Below are 26,910 nucleotides of genomic sequence, written 5' to 3'. Positions count from 1 at the left end.
ATAAACCAATCAGCTTCCAGGTTTTATTGCCAAAGTTTAATTGAACAAGCTGAAATTAGAAGCTGGGTGGCTATCATGCACAGCTGCACCAGATTCTGAGTGATCCAGTTTTAGTAAATCTCCCCCTTTGTGTTCAGAGCCTACAGAAAGAGTATTTTTATGTCCATGTGGAAAGTGGAACTTAGCTGTATCGAGCACCACAAACCAAAAAGGCTATTTGATTTGTTTTTAATATTCAAAACAAATTCACCTATCCATCAATGTCCCCATGCTCTATTTTGTTGAGAAATTACTTTGAAAAACACTCCCCTAGCCATGGCCATCTTGAGTAAGGGCAGATGACTCGTGTAGCATTTACTTCCTGATGTCCATCCGCCCTGAGCTCAGGCATGTAGACAGGAGGGTGTGCTTATCTGAGAAAGCCCTTCCTTTCCTCCTAGAGACAAAAGAAAAATAAAAGCTCATTAAGACTCCTGGGATATAACATCATTTGGCCTAGGCCAGAAACCAGGATGCAACTAAAAAAGAAGTTTAAAACAAGTAAATATACAGTATTTTTTTATCTATTTGTTATGGTAGCAGCATAAGCATTAAAAATAATTCATGCTGATTGAGAGAGTAAACAATGCCAGCAACTTTGCTAAAAATTCTTGCAATGTGAAAAACAGAGGGCAGCTGCATGATAAACCACTACTTTTGTGTGCCAATGAATCATTAACCACTTCATGTCCGGACACTTTCACCCCCTTCCTGTCCAGGCCAATTTTCAGCTTTCAGCACTATCACACTTTGAATGACAATTGCGTAGTCATGCAACACTGTACCCATATGAATTTTTTAGCATTTTTTTGAGACATAAAACTTTATTTTGGTGGTATTAATTCACCACTGGGATTTGATGAAACAGAAAAACAGAGTAAGAACAAATACGGCTAAATGCTTGTGGACTCCCACATGAGTTTGCTGGACATTCTGTTCCAAAACTATAAGCATTAATATGAAGCTGGACCTCTTTATAGCTATAACAGCCTTCACACTCCTTGGAAGGCTTTTCACAAGATTTTGAAATGTCCCTTTAAAAATGATTGTCCATTCAGCTAAATGAGCATTTCTGGGCTCAAGTACTAATGTTGAACAATTCTTCCCAAAGGTTTTCCGTGGAGTTGGGGTAAGGTATCTGTGCAGCCCGCTTGAGTTCCACCACACAAAACTCATCAACCCATGTCTTTATGGAGATGGCTTTGTGCACAGGGACACAGTCATGCTGAAACAGAAATGGACCTTCCCCAAACTGTTTCTTCAGGAGTATTGTGCACAATTGTCTAAATGTCTTTGTTTGTTGTAGCAATAGCAAGACCAAGCATTGGAAACATCTGTAGTCAATAATTTGGAGGGATTATCACATACTTTTGGCCAAATATTGTAGGTGTGATGGTCAGGTGTCTACAACATTTTTTGCCACATGGTGTACACTTTAAGTTAAAAAGCGGGATAAAACTTTCAGCTATGTACAACAAACATCCTAATTTTATAAAGGTTCATATGTTATGTATGTCATAACCAGCAATAATGACACTGAGGCAATATTTGTGATCACATCAATGGCCTACATAAGCTGACTCAAGTACTCTAGAAGCCTGCTCTTGTTTTCTGTTTGGCGCTGGAACTAGAAATTCAGCATCAGCTAATGTGCTGACATCTGAAAACACAACTAAATGGGGTCACAATATAAGCAACTTCTCAAACATGAGTTCGACATTCAAATACACAAAAGTGCCCTTGAAGCAAAACCTGGAAATGAATATGGATTTAATGATGGCTTATATTGCCATTTGCCTACACTGTGTTCAAACAGGAAGCAGTTAGAGAAAAAAACCTTTGCCTTTTCATTCGTAGCAACCAATCTGCCATTGTTTGTTCAGTGTGCTATGGGCCATTTAACTGACAGTCATGGAAAGTGCTTACTACAGAGTATCATGCAATAACAAAGTGTAAACAAAGCAAGATGAAGGCAACAAGGAGAATATTTGTTAATTATAATGAAAAAATATCTGTAATGAAAAAGATATTTGTACCTTAGTGATAAGGTTTGGAGCCATCTTGGTTGCAAGGCAAATCTCATGGTTTCATAAATCAGCAAATAACTCTGAATTTATGACCAAAACTTTACACATAAAACCCATAATTCATGGCACAACCCTTGTCCATGGTCAGATACGTCCTGGGAGCCAATAATCTGAAAGAAGGACAAGCTGACCCATTTACTATGAAAGGGTGGGCTCTCAGCAACCATATTGTTAGGGAAAACTGAAAATCAACAGAGAGGTAAACTGTGCTACTGTATATGTTTCTATATTGTAGATGGAAGCAGGCCCAGACTGGGCCAAAAATTAGGCCATGGCAGCCAACGTTTCGGGGGGGGGGGGGTTAGCGGACACTCACGGGTGCAGTTGGTTATGGGATATTCACAGAGTAGGTCCTCCACACTGTAATGTAAAGGGGCACTGAATTGATTACAGGGCAGTCCCCTTTATATCACAATGCCCCATCACAGTGCCCCTTGCAGTCATGCCCCTGCCTCTTTTCTCTGTAATCACAGTGCCCCTCTTTTACACTCTGCCTCCCCCACACAGTCCTACTTCGGCAGAGCAGAGGAAGGGTTCAGCCTGTCCTGTTCAGGGTCTCCCACCCCTCTAACAAATTCATCCTATCAGCAAAGCAGGGGTTTGAGGAGCTGCAGATTTGGACAATATTAATAAGCGGGTGATAAGCTTATGAATATGAAAAGAATCCCGCCCTCTGTGCAGCTCCTCCCACCCCCTGTTCGTCTGCTAGGATGACATTGCCGGCGAGACGAGAGATCCTGGAGAGGACACACAGGCATGGCCGCATAGCACCCCCCCCCCCCTTGAGCGCTCTGTATATCAGATCTGTCCACGTAGATATCTCTCTCTCTCTCTCTCTCTCTCTCTCTCTCTCTCTCTCTCTCTCTCTCTATATATATATATATATATATATATATATATATATATATATGGGATTCCTCTCTATATATCAGATCTGGCTCCTTCTATTTCTCTCTCCCTCTTTCACTCTCTTCCCTCTCTCTCTCCTCCTTTCTCTCCCTCTCTCCTTCTTTCTCCCCCTCTCTCTCCTTTTCCTCTCTCCCCTCTCTCTCCTGTTCTCTCTCCCTCTCCCTTCGCAATCTCTCCCTCTTTCTCTCTCCTTCTCTCTCTCTCTTCTTTCTCTCTCTCCGTATCTCTCCCCCTCTCCTTTCTCTCCCTCTCTCTCTCATATTTCTCACTCTCTCTCCTTCTTTCTCTTTCCTACCCCCCCCTCTCTCTCTCTCCTATTTCTCTCTCTCCTATTTCTCTATCCTTCTCTTTCTCTCATCCCCTTCTCTCTCTCTCTCCTACTTCTCTATCCTTCTCTCTCCCCCCCCCTCCTCTCTCTCTCTCTCTCCTACCTCTCTCTCCTTCTCTCCCTCTCTCTGTCCTTTCTCCCTCTCTCTCTGTTATTTCTCTCTCTCTCTCTCTCTCTCTCTCTCTCTCTCTCTCTCCCCCCTCTCTCTCTCCTCCCCCTCTCCTTCTCTCTCGCCCTCTCCCTCTCTCGCTCTCCTATTTCTCTCTCCTCCTTTCTCTCCTCTCCCCCCTTCTCTCTCTCCTTTCTCTCTCCTCCTCCTTCTCTCTCTCCCCTTCCCCCCTTCTCTGTGAGAGAGAGAGGGATGGTGAGAGAGAGGTGAGTGTGTGTGTGTGAGAGAGAGAGAGAGAGAGAGAGAGAGAGAGGGAGGGGGAGTGAGAGAGAGGGTGCCAGAGAGTGGGGATGAGAAAAGGGGAGGGAGAGAGAGTGAGAGAGAGGGATGGTGTGAGAGAGAGGTGAGAGGGAGGGGGGAGAGGGTGGAGAGAGGGACAGGGTGAGAGAGAGGGAGAGAGAAGGGTAGAGAGGGTGAGAAAGAGAGAGAGAGGGAGATAGACAGAGGGAGAGAGAGAGGAGATGGGAGAGAGGAGAGGGTGAGAGAGAGAGAAAGAGAGAGGGTGAGAGAGGGTGTGAAAGGGGGATAGGGGAGAGAGAGGGAGAGAGGAAGAAAGAGAGAAGGTGAGAGAGAGGGTGAGAGAGGGAGGGAGAGAGGGGCGAGAAAGAGATAGGGAGAGATAGACAGAGTGAGAGAGAGAGAGAGAGAGAGAGCAGGGGAGAAGAGAGAGGGGAGAGATAGGGGGAGAGAGAGAGAGGATGAGACAGAGAGATATGGAAGAGAGAGGGCGGGGGGGGATGAGAAAGAGAGAGGGAGAGAGAGACAGGGTGAGAGAGGGAGAGAGAGATGGGGTGAGAGAGGGGGAGAGAGGGGGAGAAAGAGAGGGGGGAGAGAGGGGGAGAAAAAGAAAGGAGAGAGGGCGTGAGAGAGAGAGAGGGTGAGAGAGAGAGGGAGAGGGGGTGAGAAGGTGAGAGAGAGAAGGTAAGAGAGAGGGGGAAGGGTGAGAGAGAGAGGCGAGAGAGAGAGAGAGAGTGAGAGAGAGAGGGAAGAGAAGGGGAAGAGGGGGGTGGGAGAGAGGGGGAGGGTAGGGAGAGAGAGGGGGGGAGAGAGACTGTGTGAGAGAGAGAGGGTGGAGAGAGAGAGAGAGAGTGTGAGAGAGGGAGGAAGGAAGGGGGGGAGGGGGGAAGAGGGGAGATAGAGGTGGAGGAAGAGAGGGGAGAAAGAGGGGGGAAGAGAGAGAGAGGGAAATAGAGAGGGAGGGAGAGAGGGTGAGGAGAGGGATGAGAGAGAGGGGTGAAGAGAGGGGGGGTTGGAGAGAGAGGGTGTGAGAGAGGGTGAGAGAGGAGGATGGAGAGAGAAGGTGAGAGAGAATGGGTGAGAGGAGAGGGTGGAGATAGGGACAGGTGAGAGAAGGAGGAGAGAGAGAGAGGTGGTGAGAGGGGGATGAGAAAGAGATGGGGAGGGGGGAGAGAGGGAGAGAGAGATAGGGAGAGAGGAGGGACAGAGGGTAAGAGAGAGGTGGGAGAGGAAGAGTGAGGGTGAGAGAGGGTGAGAGAGGGTGAGAGAGGGAGAAGGTGGTGAGAGAGGGGAGGAGAGAGAGAAGAGTGGGAGAGAGAGGGGGGAGAGATGGAGAGGGTGTGGGGAGTGAGGAGGCGGGTAGAGAGGGAGGGAGGGTGGAGAAAGAGGGAGAGAGAGAGAGGGTGGCAGAGAGGGGGACAGAGAGGAGAGATAGGGGAGAAGAGAGAGGGGAGAGAGAGAGGGGTGAGAGAGAGGGTGAGAGAGGGAGGGTGGGAGAGAGAGGGTGAGTGTGGGAGAGAGAGAGAGAGAGGGAAGAAAGAGAGAGGGTAGTGAGGGAGAGAGATAGGGAGGGAGAGACTCAGTGGTGAAAGGAGTCAGTGTCTCTTCACCTAATAAGATCTACTTCCTGGATCAGGGGCTTCTTCTGCTGCTGCCTCCTCTCTGGTTCCTTATCTGCTCCCATCTGGGACTCCCTGCTCTGAGCCACATTCCTGTCTGAATAATGTGTCCTGGTTTTAGGCAGACACATTATTCAGACAGACACAAAGATACTGACAATGTGTGAAATGTGTGGAGCCTTTCATGGGGCCCCTACTGACCCCGGGCCCTCGGGCAGTGCCCGAGTGACTGAATGGTCAGTCCACCCCTGCCCCAAACCACCATCACCAGCCTAAACCATTGATACAAGGCAGGATAGATCCATGCTTTCATGTTGTTTACGCCAAATTCTAACCCTACCATCTGAAATCGATTCCACCATTCTCTGTAGATCCTAGAGATAGCTGTGCTTGAAAATCCCAGTAGATCAGCAGTTTTTTGAAATATTCAGATCAACACCTCTGGCACCAACAACCATGCCACGTTCAAAGTCACTTAAATCCCCTTTATTCCCCATTCTGATGCTCGGTTTGAACGTCAGCAAGTTGTCTTCACACGTATACATGCCTAAATGCATTGAGGTTCTGACATGTGATTGGCTGATTAGAAATTTGTGTTACCAAGCAATTGAACAGGTGTACCTAATAAAGTGGCCGGTGAGTGTATACTGTAGACAGCGAAGACTGAGATTGAGCTCTGCAGTCACTTTTGCAGCAGTTGTTTTCTTATTCAAAGTCATAATCCTGCGTAATGTTCTTTTGTCTCTTTCGGTCAGCTGACTATGTCAATCGTACTTGTGCTTATTAGACAACATTTTCCCAAAAACTGTATATGCTGTCATTACCTTTGATATTGTACCTGGCAACAAGGCAAAAAAATTGGCAACTTTAGTCACAGAGGCACCAGCCAAGTGGACACCAACAATTTGCCCTCTTTGAAGCTTGGTAAGCTCTGACACAACTCTATATTACTAGCAGCGCATGCAGTGAATGACAAAAGTGAGGCTTCCCACCTGCTAGCTAGGTGTCTCAGCACACAGCAGAAGCAAAATCACTTCAGCTTTCAATGCAAAACATGTGGTTACTTTCACACCTGCAAATCATGTAACTCTTCCACTTTTTTGTCTAACCCCTGTAGCTTTAACACATTTCCACATGTCTGTAATTTTAGGGATTTGTGTATCTTCAATGTAGCCTTCCTAGCTGTATGAAAAAGAATTCCCCCTGTTTGCAATTTTGCCATTTGTATATGTGCCCCATAGCATTGCTTGGTTTCATATGCCTTTTTTTGACAACAGTAGATTTATTGGCCCCACAAAAGTACAAATTAAATATCAAGATTGGCCCCCACGAACTTTAGGTTCAGATTGTCCCAATTTTTAATGCAATTCATCAAAACTGGCTGTGAATTGAATCTAGGAAATTTGTTACAGTAGAAAGGATCTAGGATGATCCTTTCTATTGTATCATCAGATCCATGTATCAAAAGTGATATCATTTGTGAAGGTATTTGGTGTCAAAATGTCTGAGAGAATACTATTTAAAAAAAAAACTAACTTCTATTAAAGTGTTTGTATGTGCATAAACATCATAAGCAGTGCATGCACATTTCCCCATGTAATCCCTTTTTAAAAATGCTGCAAGTGCAGAAAAATAGCTGAACCTGCAAAAAGTTTAATTGAAAGTTATATTATTTATTAAAGTATTTGGTGTTAAAACTTCTGATAGAATATAATATAAAAATAATCTAGTCCTCCAATAAACTGAGTTTTTGTGCAAGAAGTGCATGCAAATTTCCCCATGCTTTGTCACTTTAAAAAAATAACAGAAAAATATCTGATCCTGCCAGAAATGTAACGAACTCCTAACTTCTTGTGATAAGCTGACAATGCTGCCTCTGCTGCACTAAAATCTCAAACATTGTTATCAGCCTGTAAGCAGGGCCAGATTTTTCATTAGGCATTGTAGGCACGTGAATACAGGCGCCCTTCCTAGAGGGGAGCTTGTCTGCACATGGCTGGACCTAGTAGGAGGGTGCTGCTGTGGTGGGCTGCACCCTCCCAGATTTTAGTTGTGCCCCCAGGCCGCCCTCCCATGAACATTGTACCCACCCCTGCTGCAAGTCCGGACAGGAGAATTGTAAGCAAGAAGAGAGCTGGGAGGAGGTGTGGGCTCTCTGTGCTCTCCCCGCTCCTGTCAGTGCTCCTCCACACAGCAGATTACACAGGATCCTCTTAGATCGGACATTACAAGACTTAATTACTCACCCCTACGCTCATTCCCGGGAGATGAGCAGTCCTTGGAGGAGGTAAAGGACGGGTAAGCAAGCTGTGTACCATCCGATCTAAGAGGATCCTGTGTAATCTGCTGTATGTAGGAGCCCTGTTATTCCAGGTAACTCTCTCCGCACTGACACTTCTCCTGGACTTGCAGCAGGCGTGGGTACAGTGTTCATGGGAGAGCTGGCTGGGAGGGGGCACAGAGAGCCCACACCTCCTCACTACTTCTATAAGATTTGGGAGGGGGGGCTGTTTGTGCTGGGAAGGGAAATGGGGGGAAGGGGAGGAGAATTTGTGCTAGGAGGAGGAATGGAGGAGGGGCGTATGTGTTATGGGGCAGAATTTTGGAAGATTTGTGCTAGGAGGGGAAATTTGTGGCGGGGCAAGGATTTGTGTTGGGAAGGGTAATTTGGAGGGGGTTGTGCTAAGAGGATAGATTTGAGAGGATTCATGCTAGGATGGGGAATTTGGGGGAGAGAATTTGTACTAGGAGTGGAGATTTGGAGAGAGGGTTTTCGCTAGGAGTGAGGATTTGGGGGATAGTTTGTACTAGGAGTGGGGATTGGGGGAAGGGTTTAAGCTAGGAGGGTGTATTTTGGGGGAGAGGATTTGTGCTAGGTGTGAGGATTTGTGGGAGAGATTTTGTGCTAGGAGGGGGGATTTGGGGATAGAATTTATGCTAGGAGGGGAGATTTGGAAGGAACGAGGATCTGTGCTAGGAGGGGTGATTTGTGGCGAATTGGGGGGGGATTTGAGTTGGAAGGTGGAATTGGGGGGCAAAGATCTGTGCTGGGAGGGGGGTTTGGACTGTGAGGATGGGGAATTTTTGCAATTTATTTTGGGAAGAACTTTACCTTGCAGAGGGAATCTATGCTTAGGGGTGATCGTGTTGATTACCACTTTTTTGGGGAGGTGGGCTTCAGAATTCTCTGCCTATAGGCTCCTGAGATGTAAATCCGGCCCTGCCTTTAAGCAGACTGCCCCACTTTGACTCACATACAGCCGGGTCTCCAGCTACACACAGAGTTTTCAGGGCTACTCCTATGCCTTGCTTGCCTCGTGGCAAATATACCCCTGCTTTTACCTCTCTCCAGGCACTGGTAATGTAGCCCTAGCCTCATAACTGCCTCCTGGGAAGTCTACATCACCAATGCTTTTCTAGGAGCTCAGGCAGCTAAACTGTGAGATCTTGGGGAAAACCTTAACTGTTTATATGTTGTCATGGCTTCAGCACTAAGAGTGTTGGGTGGCTTAATGATGCTCTTGTTGCTAAACCCATGGCAATGTATAGGTGTATAGTACCATATGTGTACTAGATTATGAAATATGATTCTGATTAAACGTTGAAGCCAAAACAAATGCATAACTTCTATACTGTTACTACCTATGACATGATGTACCTTTACAATGACCTACTAGAGCTATAACAGACAGCAATGTAGAACAATCAAGATGTTTGTCTGGTTTTTGTATTGGTCTTATATTGTATATTTGTAAGCAAACTTAAAGTGCATGTGCAAGATCTGGCATGAATGTCATTGGTGGGCCGGTCTAGAGAACAAGGTAGAAGAAGCTGGTCACTGATGACTTCTTTTTATTTTTTAATGGTGGCACAGGATCTGGAGGAAGGGATGTGTGTAAAGGTAAGTGATTTTACTTGTTTTCATATGTATTTTTAAAGAACTTCAGTCCCCTTTAGGTTGGGCCCTGCCAAATGCTGTCAATTTTTTTACTCTGGCATATGCACAGATATGCCGAACGGTGGTTTTCCACATATGTGCAAACACGCCAAGTGTAGAAATTTCAATATTGGTCCTGTCTTCATGGACGTGTGGGAAAGCCGCACATGTGCGGAAGTGCTACAGAGCTCTGCCAGGAACAGAAGCCCTGCAGCCCTCATATAGGCACAAAAACGAGAGAGAGAGAGAGAGAGAGAGATGCAGTGTAGTTCCACTTTAAAAGCCTTGACAGTTTTTTCTTCCTGTCTGTGTCTATTGGGGACACTTCTCTTCCCTACCTGTCCTAGAGGCATAGTGGGAAGAATGATTGCAAAAAGGTTGTGGGGGCAAAGGGAACAGGAGGGGTGATGGAAATTCTTCCAGTGGGCAAATCTATTCTGGTGACAACTGTTTAAGGCTTAGTTTACATGTGTGGCCAGGGGGCAATAAAACCAGGTGGTTGAGCCACAGTTTTATTGCCCCTAACCATCAACCTGAGCGGTGATATGAAGCCGCTCACGGCTGTGCACATGCTGTGCCTGTAATGCTATGCTTCACAGCTGCAGAAAAAATGTTGCATTCAACAGTATGTTGCTTTTAGCAGGTGTTGCTGCCACTGTGTCACATACCTGAATGGAGACTGAAATGACGAGGTTGGCCTCACTTGTGTCACTAGCTCTGACCCCGCTGGAGTTGGAACAGAGGGAGTCTAGGACCCAGGGGAACAAGAGCGCCAGTAGTTGCTGTTTGCAGCTCTTGCAGATGATGACCTTGGAAGACTGATGATCCTCTGATTTTGGCACAGTAGTAGTAGGCAGAGCAGGTTTTGTAGATTGCCAGGCGTGCACCAGAGCAAGGCAGGTAATGAGGACAAGAGACAGAAGCAGTGTCATGGAATAGCCAGGGTCATCAACAGTCGGGCAGCACGGTACAGAATCAGAAGGAAAAGCCAAGGTCAGGAGCAGAGCCAAAGTCAGGAACCAGTATCAATCAGGAGAGCAGTCAGAGTCAGGTGAGGAACAAGCCGGGTCAGCAACAAAGGAATCACACAGGAACAAGCAGGACATGGGGGAGCTGAAGACCAGTCAGCACTGAACATGAGCAGAGACACTCCTTAAATAGGTCGTCTGGCGCCAATCTTCGCTGTGCATAGGCGTGTGCGCGATTGCGCATTTCTGCACGCATGCGCACAAGCGACAATTCTCCTGTGGGAATTCCTATGCGCATGCGCATTTCCAATCGCAATTCGTCTGGCCAGAAATCCCTTACACGTTGAATGCAACTAATGCAAGTCCCTGCAACCTACCTGCAATCATATGCAATGCATGCGATTGTGGCAGTAATGCAGCATGTGGGAAGGCAACATATTGCCTCTTTTCTGCCTGTGAAACGTTTGATAGAAACCTTATAGGGGACATTCCCCCCTCCTCCTAAAAAAAAAAAAAAAAAAAAAACAATGTGTTTTCAAACACATTTACCACATTTTGTTTGCTACATATTGGTTAGTCATGGTCAGAATTACATTATTTCAAAGGGAACTTTGTGAAAAGCGACATCACAAAACACAAATGATTAGAATGATTAACAATTTTTTAAGGAATTACACAATTTTTACAATATTTCTTATTGTAAGGTCTATGGCCCAGCCCACTCAGACACAGCTGCCCGAGTAACGGAGCCTTCGGGAGGAGGAGGAGAGCAACCGAGAGAGGGGGAGAGCAAGCAGACCTCCTGCAGGAAAGGACAATCATTTACTAGCCTAGTGTGAAGAAAACACAGGCAAGATGTCGAAACTGGAGAGTTGGTATTGACATAGCACTTTCAGAGGAACAACCAGTTACCATTAGTACACTGCATACTGGGATAGCCCCAAAAGCGCAAATAACCATCCTAGAGATGGGTGGTCATGGGATGGCGGTGAGTGTAAGTCCATGTGGGGCACCAGTCTGAGGGCAGTGAAGTACCTGTTACTGTATACGGAGTTCACAACCAATAATTATAGCACTTTGCACTTTATTCTCACTTACTGGGACTGAATAATTAATATCAGTATCAATATTGTTTTTCAGATATTGCCACAGAGTTATTCATATTTGCACTATTTATGCGCGGTCCATATGGTATTCACTTATAATGTTGCGTTTATTAGTTCACAATTTGGACTGCTGCCAACGGTTATTTGTTATCATTGATTATACCCATAAGCGCAGTAGCACTTTTTCCATAACTCTGAGGACTGATCACCGGCAGATGTTGATAAACAGTACATGGCTGGTCATCCTTGTCAGCCCAAATGTCTACACTGGATATAACATGGATACCAGACATATATGGCAATCTATCTCCAATATGGGAAATGCCTGCTTGATTGTACATCATTTCCTCACCAGTAGATTCTATTATATCCCAGATTGACATAGAAGATTGCCTACATAATGTATTTTATGTCAACTACTGTGGGGGGTTTACCCAGATGAGGGATCTGGTACAGCAATTGCCTAGTCCTGAAAATCGAATTTTGCATATACACTGATGTAAATGTAAAGTATACTGTATATGTAAAGTGCTGCGTAAATTGATGGCACTATATAAGTACCTGTAATAATAATTAGAGATGAGCGAATCGAACCAGGCGAAGTGGAATTCGTTTCGAATTTCAGGAAAAATTCGATTCGCGGCGAATCCGAATATTAGCATACTTCGGGTGCGCGAATCGGATTTTTCCCGATCAGCCGGCAAAAGTGTCCCTGCAGAGAGCTCCGCTATTTCTGACAGTTCTCTGACAGTTCCTTCACATGTACAGCGGTTGAAACATTGTATCTATTTGTTTCCATTTAGGATACAGATGTTTTTATTCGGAAATAGATACAATGTTTCAACCGCTGTAAATGTGAAGGAACTGTCAGAGAACTGTCAGAAATAGCGGAGCTCTCTGCAGATACACTTTTTGCTGTACTGGAATACTTCTTCTTTTCATTCTTCTTTTCATTCTTCTCATTCTTCTTTTCATTCTTCTTTTCATTCTTCTTCTCATTCTTCTTTTCATTCTTCTTCTTCTTTTCATTCTTCTTTTCATTCTTCTTTTCTTCTTCATGAAAAGAAGAATGAGAAGAAGAATGAAAAGAAGAATGAAAAGAAGAATGAGAAGAATGAAAAAAAGAATGAAAAGAAGAAGAAGAATGAAAAGAAGAATGAGAAGAAGAATGAAAAGAAGAATGAGAAGAAGAATGAGAAGAATGAAAAGAAGAATGAGAAGAATGAAAAGAAGAATGAAAAGAAGAAGAAGAAGAATGAAAAGAAGAAGAAGAAGAATGAAAAGAAGAATGAAAAGAAGAAGAAGAATGAAAAGAAGAATGAGAAGAAGAATGAAAAGAAGAATGAAAAGAAGAATGAGAAGAATGAAAAGAAGAATGAAAAGAAGAAGAAGAATGAAAAGAAGAATGAGAAGAAGAATGAAAAGAAGAATGAGAAGAAGAATGAGAAGAATGAAAAGAAGAATGAGAAGAATGAAAAGAAGAATGAAAAGAAGAAGAAGAAGAATGAAAAGAAGAAGAAGAATGAAAAGAAGAATGAAAAGAAGAAGAAGAAGAATCTTTTCATTCTTCTCATTCTTCTTCTCATTCTTCTTTTCATTCTTCTTCTTCTTCTTTTCATTCTTCTTCTTCTTTTCATTCTTCTTTTCATTCTTCTTCTTCCTCTTTTCATTCTTCTTCTTCTTCTTTTCATTCTTCTTTTCATTCTTCTTCTTCTTCTTCTTTTCATTCTTCTCATTCTTCTTTTCATTCTTCTCATTCTTCTTTTCATTCTTCTTCTTCTTTTCATTCTTCTTCTTCTTCTTTTCATTCTTCTTCTTTTCATTCTTCTTTTCATTCTTCTTCTTTTCATTCTTCTTCTTCTTTTCATTCTTCTTTTCATTCTTCTTCTTCTTTTCATTCTTCTTCCTCTTCTTTTCATTCTTCTTTTCATTCTTCTCATTCTTATTTTCATTCTTCTTTTCATTCTTCTTCTCATTCTTCTTTTCATTCTTCTTCTTTTCATTCTTCTTTTCATTCTTCTCATTCTTCTTTTCTTCTTCATGAAAAGAAGAATGAGAAGAAGAATGAAAAGAAGAATGAAAAGAAGAAGAAGAATGAAAAGAAGAATGAGAAGAAGAATGAAAAGAAGAATGAAAAGAAGAATGAGAAGAATGAAAAGAAGAATGAAAAGAAGAAGAAGAATGAAAAGAAGAATGAGAAGAAGAATGAGAAGAAGAATGAGAAGAATGAAAAGAAGAATGAGAAGAATGAAAAGAAGAATGAAAAGAAGAAGAAGAAGAATGAAAAGAAGAATAAGAATGAAAAGAAGAATGAAAAGAAGAAGAAGAATCTTTTCATTCTACTCATTCTTCTTTTCATTCTTCTTTTCATTCTTCTTCTTCTTTTCATTCTTCTTCTTCTTTTCATTCTTCTTTTCATTCTTCTTCTTCTTCTTTTCATTCTTCTTTTCATTCTTCTTCTTCTTCTTTTCATTCTTCTTCTTCTTTTCATTCTTCTTCTTTTTCTTTTCATTCTTCTTCTTCTTTTCATTCTTCTTTTCATTCTTCTTCTTCTTTTCATTCTTCTTTTCATTCTTCTTCTTTTCATTCTTCTTTTCATTCTTCTTCTTCTTTTCATTCTTCTTCTTCTTCTTCTTTTCATTCTTCTTTTCCTTCTTCTTTTCATTCTTCTCATTTTTCTTTTCATTCTTCTCATTTTTCTTTCCATTCTTCTTTTCATTCTTCTTCTCATTCTTCTTTTCATTCTTCTCATTCTTCTTTTCTTCTTCATGAAAAGAAGAATGAGAAGAAGAATGAAAAGAAGAATGAAAAGAAGAATGAGAAGAATGAAAGGAAGAATGAAAAGAAGAAGAAGAATGAAAAGAAGAATGAGAAGAAGAATGAAAAGAAGAATGAGAAGAAGAATGAGAAGAATGAAAAGAAGAATGAGAAGAATGAAAAGAAGAATGAAAAGAAGAAGAAGAAGAATGAAAAGAAGAATGAAAAGAAGAAGAATGAAAAGAAGAATGAGAAGAAGAATGAAAAGAAGAATGAAAAGAAGAATGAGAAGAATGAAAAGAAGAATGAAAAGAAGAAGAAGAATGAAAAGAAGAATGAGAAGAAGAATGAGAAGAAGAATGAGAAGAATGAAAAGAAGAATGAGAAGAATGAAAAGAAGAATGAAAAGAAGAAGAAGAATGAAAAGAAGAATGAGAAGAAGAATGAAAAGAAGAATGAGAAGAATGAAAAGAAGAATGAGAAGAATGAAAAGAAGAATGAAAAGAAGAAGAAGAATGAAAAGAAGAATGAAAAGAAGAGGAAGAAGAAGATTTTCATTCTTCTCATTCTTCTTTTCATTCTTCTTCTTCTTCTTTTCATTCTTCTTCTTCTTTTCATTCTTCTTTTCATTCTTCTTCTTCTTCTTTTCATTCTTCTTCTTCTTCTGAGGATGAGGATGAAGAAGAAGAAGAAGAAGAAGAAGTAGGATGAAAATAAGAAGAATTCCAAGCCGGCAAAAAGTGTATCTGCAGAGCTTCTCTATTTCTGACAGTTCTCTGACATTCACATTTACAGCGGTTGAAACATTGTATCTATTTGTTTCCATAAATGAAACATTGTATCTATTTGTTTCCATAAATGGAAACAAATAGATACAATGTTTCAACCGCTGTATGGAGTGAATGTCAGAGAACTGTCAGAAATAGCGGAGCTCTGCAGATACACTTAGCGGAGCTCTGCAGATACACTTTTTGCCGGCTTGGAATTCTTCTTATTTTCATCCTACTTCTTCTTCTTCTTCATCCTCATCCTCATCCTCAGAAGAAGAAGAGGATGAGGATGAGGATGAAGAAGGATGAGAAGAAGAAGAAGTAGGATGAAAATAAGAAGAAGGATGAGAAGAAGGAGAATTCCAAGCCGGCAAAAAGTGTATCTGCAGAGCTCCGCTAAGTGTATCTGCAGAGCTCCGCTAAGAAATAGCGGAGCTCTGCAGATACACTTTTTGCCGGCTTGGAATTCTCCTTCTTCTCATCCTTCTTCTTCTTCTCATCCTTCTTCTTCTTCTCATCCTTCTCCTTCTTCTCATCCTTCTTCTTCTTCTTCTCATCCTTCTTCTTCTTCTCATCCTTCTCCTTCTTCTCATCCTTCTTCTTCTCATCCTTCTTCTTCTTCTCATCCTTCTCCTTCTTCTCATCCTTCTTCTTCTCATCCTTCTTCTTCTTCTCATCCTTCTCCTTCTTCTCATCCTTCTTCTTCTTCTCATCCTTCTTCTTCTTCTCATCCTTCTTCTTCTTCTCATCCTTCTCCTTCTTCTCATCCTTCTTCTTCTTCTTCTCATCCTTCTTCTTCTCATCCTTCTCCTTCTTCTCATCCTTCTTCTCATCCTTCTCCTTCTTCTCATCCTTCTTCTCATCCTTCTCCTTCTTCTCATCCTTCTCCTTCTCCTTCTTCTCATCCTTCTCCTTCTTCTCATCCTTCTCCTTCTTCTCATCCTTCACCTTCTCCTTCTTCTCATCCTTCTCCTTCTCCTTCTTCTCATCCTTCTCTTTCTTCTCATCCTTCTCCTTCTCCTTCTTCTCATCCTTCTCCTTCTTCTCATCCTTCTCCTTCTTCTCATCCTTCTCCTTCTTCTCATCCTTCTCCTTCTTCTCATCCTTCTCCTTCTCCTTCTTCTCATCCTTCTCCTTCTCCTTCCTCATCTCCAAGGGCATTTAAATTAAAGGTACAGTGTTCTGCACTAATATAAAGGCTCTCTGAAGCCTAGAAACCCTTTTTATAAGTTGAATTCGTAGCGAATAAATTCGCATCGAATCGAATTTCTTCCTCAAATTCGGCGAATCAGCCGAATCGAATTTTTGAATAATTCGCTCATCTCTAATAATAATAAATCTTTCCACTACTGAATCTGAAGCCGTAGCATGCATAAATGTCACTACTTATTGACGAATTTGAAGACATACTGCATTTTGGACAATTGATGTGTCCCAGATATTTAGGGACAATACAATCTTCTCAGTCCATATGTGCATCATTTACTGTATATTGATGGGAGCCAAATGTGTCTAAGAGGATTTTTTTTTCATTTTATAATTAGTCAAGTCTTTTTTAGATAACTCATTATGTATAGTGTTTTCAATAAATATTTGTAATTTTGAATCAGCATTGTAGAAATGTGCATGTTTTTTTATGGGGGGGGAGGATTGTCAGTTATCTACAATACAACGGGGACTCCTCCACTCTAATTTATTTATAGTTATCAGGTTATTCATACATGGGGGACCATGAGGTTTTATCCTTTGAAATTGTGTAATATCATGTGAATGTACATTTTGATGAAAAAGTGACATCACAAAACACATATGATTAGAATGATTAACAATTTTTTAAGTAATCATTCGATTTAAATCATTAAAATAATTCACATTTTTCGGATTATTACAATGTTTTTTATTGTTATGTCTGTGGGCAGCTTTATATACTGTATACAATGTACATGTGGATTACAAGTAAATGTCATGTGTTTTAAATAATGCAGAAATATAATAGTGCAGCATTTTATAAATATATATTCATGATCAAACAACACAAACAACATTCTATTCTAGCATAGCCAAATATTTATGTTCCCTGTCTCTATCTGATTTCGGAGGAGAAGTTTTACCAGGTACATGTAAATGTCAATCTGCCCTAGTTAAATCTAAACATCAAACACGGTTTTACTGATGATCACCCCCTCGTACATGTACATGTTCTATTTATATCATCTGAATGAAGCAATCTTGCAAAGGTCAAATCTTTCACTACCTTTATTTCTCGACAGCAGATTTGATTTCACAAGAAAGGTGAAATTTCCAAGCTATCCACTTTAGACAAGTTCATAAGTTCATCTTAGCTTGTGTTTTTCCCTTCCAAAATAAATATATATGTCTGGTAGTGGCATGTTCACTTCAACTAGTGGGCTAATAAGACTTCAATGGTTTATTGGTCCATGGGATTGGGTTAAAAAATAATATACCTTTATAGAATTTTTTTTAAACAAATGTCATATTAAAGCTGAATTTTATATTGGTTCATCTAGGACCAATGTGTATTCTGTATATGCCATACTGGGGGGATCCTTGTGGAAGCTGGAAATCACTGCTGCAGGCAAGGCACTGCTACCACACTGGGTATTGCTAGCTTCTGGGTTCCATGGCAAGCAGCTTTCCTGCTTCTTACTGAACACAGGAGGTTGCCTGCTTGGGAGGGGCACCATTTACAGAACACATTGCATTTTCTCAATGAATGCAAAGTGTTCTCTGATTGGATGAGGTTCATCTCTCTACTTCGTCCAGTAAAAGAATGCTTTGCAGAAGACTTAAATAATTTCCTGAATGGCACCTGTGCCAAGCAAGTCGTGGTCACAATGCAGCAGGGTAGATGCGTAGCACATGGCGTTGAAGTGAACGGAGATCACAGTTGTAGCAGAGCCTACTACAATGATTTACAGCATCCACTGGAAACCACAACATACAATATATTGGAAAATGTATATTATATAGGGTGCGCTTGTTGGAGCCCAACCTCTGTAGCTGTAAGATAAAGGTGCCAGATGGATATCAGGGATGGATGGGAGCAATAACACTGAGGCAGCTCTTCTTAGAGTGGAAGCAAGGCTTTATTGCAGTAACAAGAAAAAGAGAGGAAGGCGCCTCTAAGTGCAGTATAGACAATTAGTGAACAACAGATGAATTGCACTTACAAGATACATAGTTAAAAAGACTCATCGTATGGTGTGTTAAGATCCAGGTGAGACATCTGTGTATCAAGGTAAGGCATGGAGAGCAGCGTCAGATGTAGGAGGTAAAGGCAGTAACGCATTTCGGAGCATGCTCAGTAGGCTCCTTCTTCAGACTGCTCTGAAACGCATTACCTCCCCCTTCACCTCCTACATCCGGCGCTGCTCTCCAAGCCTCACCTTGATAAACAGGCACATCCTAGTTTATACTTCCTGATCCTACGGACTAAGCTGCTGCTAGATGGCTGGATGTCTCACCTGGATCTTAACACAACACACAATGAGTCTAACTATTTATCTTGTAAGTTCAATTCATATATTGTTCACTAATAAATTGTCTATACTGCACTTAGAGGTGCCTTCCTCTCTTTTTCATACAGTATATTGGACCTACGGTATGTAACTATGTAAAAATTACCACATCTGAACTTTAGCTTTGTAAGTGAAGGCTCTACAGCAGCGGTCATTAAATGGTGAACCGCGGTCCAAACACAGACTGCGCAATGCTCCTATCTGAGCCATCAGCCCTCCAGTCTAAAATGCCAGATCCCTGCCACTCAGCAGTCCTTAGTTGCTGGGACCGCGTGCATCCCAGCAACAAATGACGTCATGTGTGCGCCTCACCCCCCGCTGCTCGCTATCATTCCCGATCCCTTGTCCCTGCCCGCCTGCAAGCTATAGTCACATGTGCACCTCACCCTGCCCCCTATGAGATGCTCCTGGTACCTTTTTCATAGGCTTTTTTGAGTTTGGGCATGGACACAGAGGCCTCATGATCCCCTATTGCCCAGGGGCCCCATGAGTTGTCAGTCTGCCTCTGTGTAAGGGGGCACTGTGATGGGGGAACCTTATGTAATGAGGCACGCTGATGGGGACAACTGATGTAAGGACGCACACTGATGGGAGACACCAGACCAGATGTATGGGGGCCTTCCGTGGCAGAAACCTGATGTAAGTGGGTACTCTGATGGGGACACCTGATGTAAGGGGGCACACTGATGGGAGACAACAGACCAGATGTATGGGGGCCTTCCGCTGCCGAAACCTGATGTAAGTGGGCACTCTGATGGGGACACCTGATGTAAGGGGGCACTCTGATGGAAATACCTGATGTAAGGTTGCACTTTTATGGGGACACCTGAAGTAAAGGGGCATTCTGATGGGGACAACTGATGTAAAGGGGCACCCTGATGGGTACACCTAATGTGAAGGAGCACTCTGATGGCATGACCTAATGTAAGGGGTCACTGTGATGGGGGAACCTTATATAATGGGGCACTCTGATGGGGACAAATGATGTAAGGAGACATACTGATGGAAGACACCAAATGTAAATGGGCACTCTGATGGGGACACTTGATGTTAGGGGGCACTCTGACAGGATTACCTGTTGTAAGGCGGCTTTCTGAAGGGAACACATTACTTAAGGGGGCACTCTGATGGGGACACCTGATATGAGTTGTTACAAATTGTACATTTCTCATTTTGTTATAGACATACGGTGACTACAATCTTTCTGAGTCATAACACAAACTTGAAATTCAGACCTCGATCAGAAGAAAAATTTAGTTACCGTACCACCTTGAACTTTAATTCAATACCCCTGCTCTACAGATTCAAATTGTGGTTATGTTCTGGAAAATTTCAAATACTGACATTCTTTAAAAAGGACCATTAGAAGCTCAAGCAATATTCCTAATTTAAACCTTAATTCTTACATAACTTAATTTACTAGTAAGCAAATTCTTACTTACTAATTCTGGACAATTACTAAACAGCAATAGGAACATAAAATATCCAGGTTCAATTACTGTGATTTTGCCTTTTCTTAAAACAATACAAACAACCACCCTACACAACCTCAGGACACACAAAATATTTCAGTCATCTTGGTTGAAAAAAATGCAGTAATCCTGGTTGAAAACATGGGGGAGATTTACTAAAAACTGTTGCACACTGAAGCTGGTGCAGTTGTGCATAGTAACCAATCAGTTTCTAACTTCAGCTTGTTCAGTTAAGCTTTGACAATAAAACATAGAAGCTGATTGGTTACTATGCAAAGATACACCAGATACTGTGTGCAACAGTTTTAGCAAGTCTCCCCCTATGTATCCATATTTTTGTCCTTGAAGATTATTTAAGGAACATGTTGTATTTCATGTAACAGTTGATACATTAGGTATCTGCTAAAATAGGATAATTTATCTCAGGGTTTTGCAATGAATGACTGTCATCAAATGCAGAGATAGGTTAAAGTGACACTAAACGAATATATTCAATAATGTATTCTTAACTCAATAAACTACATTCCATTGCTCTCACCCAATTTTCTATTAAAGGTTAGCTATGATTATTCCCTATGGTCTCACTGTATTTTGGAAGGTAGCCAACCTCTCTTGCTCACTCATGAGGTGGACTATGGACAATGGACTATGGGATTTGTAGAGCAGTGCACAATAGAAATTCGAGATTCAAATGAAATGGCCGAGATTCGTTCCATCTATGGGCAGGCTGGTTGTACTGAAGTCAGTCCATCGATCGACTTTAAAACAGCCAGCCTGTTGGATTTTTTGCATGTGATCAAAGGATTCCCCCATCAACACAGTCAGTCTGGAAAGAAAATTGCATCATCTATGGCTTGATTTACAGAGTATGCAGTCTTATTAAACAGCAAGAGATATAAAAGATGACCTTGTTAGGGTATATAAATGGTCAGATACCAGAAAAAATAGCAGATGGAGTCACATGACATACATAACATAGGGCAGCACAGTGGCTAAATGGTTAGCACTTCCGCCTGGCAGCACTAGGGTAGTTGGTTTGAATCCCAGCCATGGCACCACCTGCCTGGAGTTTGCATGTTCTTCCTGTGCCTGCATGGGTTTCCTCTGGGTACACCGGTTTCCTCCCACACTCCAAAGAATTGCTGGTAGGTTAATTGGATCCTGTCTAAATAGGCCCTAGTATATGAATGTAAGTTAGGGACCTTAGATTGTACACCCCTTGAGGGTTAGGGACCGATGTGAATGTACAATATATATGTGTAAAGCACTTCGTAAATTGATGGCGCTATACAAGTACCTGAAATAAATAAATAATAACAATTACCAGTGAGCCTTACTGCTTCAGGGAGATCATTGTCAAGTGCAAAATAAATTCAGTGGAAACCAACTTTTCATATTTTATGAAGGGATCAGGGAAAGCACAAAGGACTAGATGAGGAAAAGTGAGGATCTAATTAACAACCAAACAGGTGGCTAAGGAACAATGGGGACAACAACAACAGTTAACAAATACCAAGTTTCACCCTGAATAAACATCAATGAGATTCAAAGAAAAGTTTAGATTTTCAGAATTTAGAAAATATTTTGAGAAAATGGTCACAAATCAAACCTGGGAAAATTTACTCATCCCTAATATGGAACAGGCTGAAGAAGATTCAATGTACTCATATAACTGGCTTATTTTTTTGTACAAAATGATTGCTTACAACTGATACACTAGCAGCAGATACAAATTGGCAGTTCAAGGCAATAGTCAACCATCCAGTAAGTTATATTTGCACATACAATGCAGATTGACAAAGTATGATTGCTAGAGCTTAGCATACATTTCTACAAAAAGAAATATTAGTGTAAAATCATCAACCTTGTACAATATAAAGACCTGCACGAATCATGAAATACTGTATATATATTTTTTAGTTTGTGCATCTAATATTAATCACTCTGTCCACTTATAATTTGTCATACAATTTCTGTTTGGATACACAAAGCAGCTATTTGTTCAGAGGAAGGTTCAACGGAAGAGCTTTTTTGTAGGTGGATTAGGTCTGCTCCTTGAATTGAACAGTGGAAATGCTGTTTATATTAACTGCAGTTCAAACATGAACCTGACAGCAGCCACTATCTTTTTTTGTTCAGCACCTAAATAATAGAGCACAAGAAACAGACCATGAATATAACATAACATGAATATTATGCTTGTATTCTTTATTGAATTCATATATTTATAAATATTGGGGGCCAATAATATTTTACCAGTGCCCTCACAACATATAGTTATAAATTAGAATCTGGTAAATAAATTCACACTGTTAATGAACAATTTCTATCCAGTCTGTTTGAATTACTGGTATCCACAGTGTAGCAAGCCATTTTCTGAATTATTTAATAAAACAGTACAAAGAGTTGTTACAACAATGATGGTTACCGTTTACTGTAGTTATGGTTCACTGCACTATGCACTTTTATTATTATTATTATACAATATGTATAAAGCGCCGATAGTTCGCTCAGCGCTGTATATTACAAAGGGGGACAGAACATGTGACAGAACAATAACAATACAATGCAAAACATGAGGGGATTGAGGGCCCTGCTCTTTCGAGCTTACAATCTAGGAGGGAGGGGATGGTGGCACAGGAGGAGATAGCTGTGGGGGATGGAGTGGTAGGAAGAGTGGAGGAGATCGGCAAGTTAGCAGGAAGTGGGGTAGGCTTCCCTGAAGAGATGGGTTTTCAGGGTGCGCCTAAAGGAGAGGAGAGTAGGTGATAATCTGATGGGTTGGGGCAGGGAGTTCCAGAGGATGGGTGACACCCTGGAGAAGTCCTGGAGGCGGGCATGGGAGGAGGAGACCAGGGAACTAGAGAGAAGGAGGTCTTGTGAAGAGCGGAGTGTGCGTGCTGGGTGGTACTTGGATATTAGGTCAGTGATGTAGTTCGGGGCAGTGTGGTGGACGTCTTTGTACGTCAGTGTTAGGATTTTGAATTTGATCCGTTGCGCAATCGGAAGCCAGTGGAGGGATTGGCAGAGGGGGGTGGCGGAGATGGAGCCGTTGGAAAGGTGAATGAGTCTGGCTGCCGTATTCAGGATCGACTGAAGCGGGGCTACCCAGCGGCGAGGCAGGCCAGTAAGGAGGGAGTTGCAGTAATCGAGTCGTGATATGATGTGGGAGTGGATGAGCTGTTTAGTGGTTTCTGTGGTTAGGAACGTGCGGATTTTGGCGATGTTGCAGAGGTGGAGTCTGCACGAGCTTGTTAAAGATTGGACTTGGGGCTGGAAGGATAGGTTGGAGTCCAGAATGACACCAAGTACTCTGGCCTGCGGGGCGGGTTTGATGGTGGTGTTGTTGGACATGATGGAGAAGTCAATGGGGGGTGGTGTCCGGGCTGGGGGGAAGACAAGAAACTCGGTCTTGGAAAGGTTCAGTTTAAGGAAGTGGAGCGACATCCAGTCAGATATGTCGCTCAGTAGGTGTGTGATTCAGGCAGAGACTGAGGGGGTGAGGTGGGGGGTTGAGAGATAGATTTGTGTGTCATCGGCATATAGGTGGTAGTTGAAGCCGTGAGAGTGTATGAGTTGGCCAAGGGAGGAGGTGTAGATGGAGAAGAGAAGGGGCCCGAGGACGGAGCCTTGAGGGACCCCAACAGAGAGGGGGAGTGAGGGGGAGGTGGTAGCATTATAGGTAACGCTGAAAGAGCGTTGTGACAGGTAGGATGAGAGCCAGGAGAGAGCAGAATCTCTGAGGCCGAGGGAGTGTAGTTTTTTGAGGAGGAGGGGGTGGTCGACTGTGTCGAAGGCCACAGAGAGGTCAAGGAGTAGGAGCACTGAATAGTGTCCATTAGCTTTGGCGGTTAGCAGGTCGTTGGAGAGTTTGAGTAAGGCAGTTTCGATGGAGTGTAAGGGACGGAAGCCGGACTGTAGGGGGTCGAGGAGGTTGTTGTCGTTGAGGTGAGAGCTTAGGCGGGTGTAGACTAGGCGCTCAAGGAGTTTGGATGTAAATGGGAGCAGGGAGATGGGTCTGAGGTTGTTTGGGTCATTGGGGTCCAGGGAGGGCTTTTTAAGTATGGGGGTGATGTGTGCATGTTTCAGAGGGGAGGGGAAAGTGCAGGAGGAGAGGGAGAGATTAAAGATGTGGGTGAGGGAGCGTAGGATGGAGGGGGAGGGAAGTCGTAGGAGTTGTGAGGGGATAGGGTCGAGGGGGCAGGTGGTGAGGCGGGCATCAGAGAGGATCTTGGAGACTTCCTCGATGTTAGTAAGGTCAAAGGTGTGAAGTGTTGGGGGGGCTTCAGTATGAGGAATGAAGGGTGGGGTGGAAGTGGAGGTCAGAGCAGTGGTGGGGCCGTGGGAGAGGGATGATGAGGGGGTAGCTGAGTGAGGGGGAACGGGGTTGGAGGGAGTTTGAGCAGCGACAAAGTCCCTGCGGGTTATGTCGAGGGAGAGGGGGGATGAGGGGGTAGCTGTGTGAGAGGGGACAGGTTGAGAGGGCGTGTGAGTTGCGGCGATGTCCTTGCGAATTGTGTCAATCTTGTTTTTGAAGTGATTGTCAATCTGAAGGGCAGTGAGTGAGGTGCTGGGTGGAGGTGGGGGTGGCGAGAGTAGAGAGTTGAAGGTGGAGAAGAGTCGGCGAGGATTGGAGGAGAGGGCCTTGATGAGGGTCAGGAAGTAGGCTTGTTTGGCTGTGTGGAGGGAGGTGTAGGTGTGGAAGACAGATTTGTAGTGGGTGAAGGCTTGTTGGGATTTGGTTTTGCGCCATAGTCGCTCCAGGGCACGACTGGCCTTTGCCCTTTGTTAATTAAACAGGGCCATTAGATGTTTTTTTTTCTAGTTAGAATATATTTTATCTACAGTATTTAGTGGGAACACAGTTCCAGTACCTCCAGCACTGAATGCATGGAATGGTAAGGGGTGGTGGGATGTGTTGGAGGGTCAATTGTTAATGACTGCTGGAGGATCTATTGTAGCTGGGGGAAATCTATTGTTGCTGGAGGACCCATTGTTGCTGGGGAGGTATATTGCTGCTGGTGAGGGATCTATTATTGCTAGGGGGTCTTAAGTTGCTGGGAGGGATCTACTATTGAGGGACAAGTCTATTGTTGCTGGCTGATTTAGGATCTATTGATGCTTTGTGCTGGGAGATGTATTGTTGCTGGTGGGTGTCTATTGTTGCTAATATGTGTATGTCCAATCAATCCCTTCCTTGGAATATTCCTCCCAATCCATTCCAAGAGTATTGCAGAAAAATACGTTGCCAGAAGAAAAAAAAATAGCGTAATAGTGCTTTAAAAATCATTCATAATAGTGATATAATCACTCACATTTAACATGCAGCCCTTGTGCATCCCCTTTATCCCTGTGAACTGTGCAGTCTTGCATAATATGTTTATGCTTTTTAAAGAAAGACAATTATTAGGAAATGGCTGTAGACTTTAGCCTTTAGAACTCCTGCTTTTTATAGTTCCAAGTCTGCAGAAACAAAATTACCAGAGCACAATTATCCAATTTTCTGAGTGTAAGCAAAAGTATGTAAGGGTATAATCACTGAGCCAGTAATCATAGACTGTATGTGAGCCATGTCAGCCACACACTCATTAGGTGAAGGGTCTTTGTCTCCAACTCACTAATGAATTTGAATATGAAACGTTCATACAATACATTTTTAGATACATTTGGATACATTTTTAGATATACTACTCTCTCATCAAGTCATGTAAATGCGTTTGTAAATAAAAAAGGGAAATTTTTAATTATAAAGTGATTCCATAGATACAATTAATAACAAATAACAAACATTTTATACTTACCTCCTCTGTGCAATGGTTTTGCACAGAGCAGCCCCGTCCTCCTCTTCTGGGGTTCTCCTTGGTGAATGCCCCCATAGCAAGCGGCTTGCTATGGGGGCACTCGTGTGTGCTTGCTTCGAAGCTGGCTCTGTGTGTCCACTGACACACAGTCGGCTTGGCTCGGCCCCGCCCCGCCCCCTGCTCTTCCAGCAGGAGCCAATGGGGGGAGAGAGAGAGAGACAGAAGACCTGCTGCTCTCACCCATGTGGAAGAAAAATATATTTTAAATATATTTTAAAAATATTCTTCCCAAATATATTGACATATATTTGAAGTACTACAATTTTGGTCGTTTTCAATATATTTCAATATATACATATACTGTATGTTGAAATGCGTTTTTTATATATTAAAAAATATCTGAAAAATATTTTTAAACACACATTTTCAAATATACGTCTTTGAAAATACATTTAATCTACATTTTTGAAATGCATTTACAAATTATTGTAAAAATATATGTTAAAATGACTATTTTATATGTTAAAAAAAAAATCAGAAGAATATATTTAAAAAATATATATTTTTAAATATATGCCTTTAAAAATAGATTGAAATTGACATTTCTGAGAATACATGTTAAAATATATTACCATAGGCCAATATATTGTAAATATATGTCACATATACTGTATAATTTTTTCCCTAAATGTATTGGAAATATATTTCTCTTCCATGTGGGCATGCACATCGCTGGATTGAGATCTGGCTAAGGTAAGTATAAGGAGGAGGGGGGGGGGCTTGCCAAAGATTTTCTACCTTAATGTTTCTCTTTACAGTACTACAACAAAATTCTTACTTCACCATAAGCCTAAAACATTGGTACCAAAAGCTAATTGGCTTTTTACTAAGAAGTTTCATGTATATAGTGTGAACCTGTATATGTCACAAGCAATGCATTTCAGCTTCCCTGAGGCATAGTTCCAAGGAACATCCGGTCTTTACCAGAACTTCAAAAAGCATCCCAGGTTTCAGTCCTCTGATTTGCCCTAATATAGGTGACATCTAATGTAAGATGAACTGAGCTGTAGATCTTTAGGCAACTACAGGAGACTAATCAGGCAGTGCAAAACTTGGAGCTTAAAACTTGAGCCTTCTCACTGTGTACACAATCCTTATACCCCCAAAAATTC

The sequence above is a fragment of the Staurois parvus genome, unplaced genomic scaffold (assembly GCF_062004578.1).
Source record: "Staurois parvus isolate SC_StPar_1 unplaced genomic scaffold, SC_StPar_1.0 ptg000218l, whole genome shotgun sequence".
NCBI lineage: Eukaryota > Metazoa > Chordata > Amphibia > Anura > Ranidae > Staurois > Staurois parvus.
Note: the sequence above shows the minus strand (reverse complement) of the source record.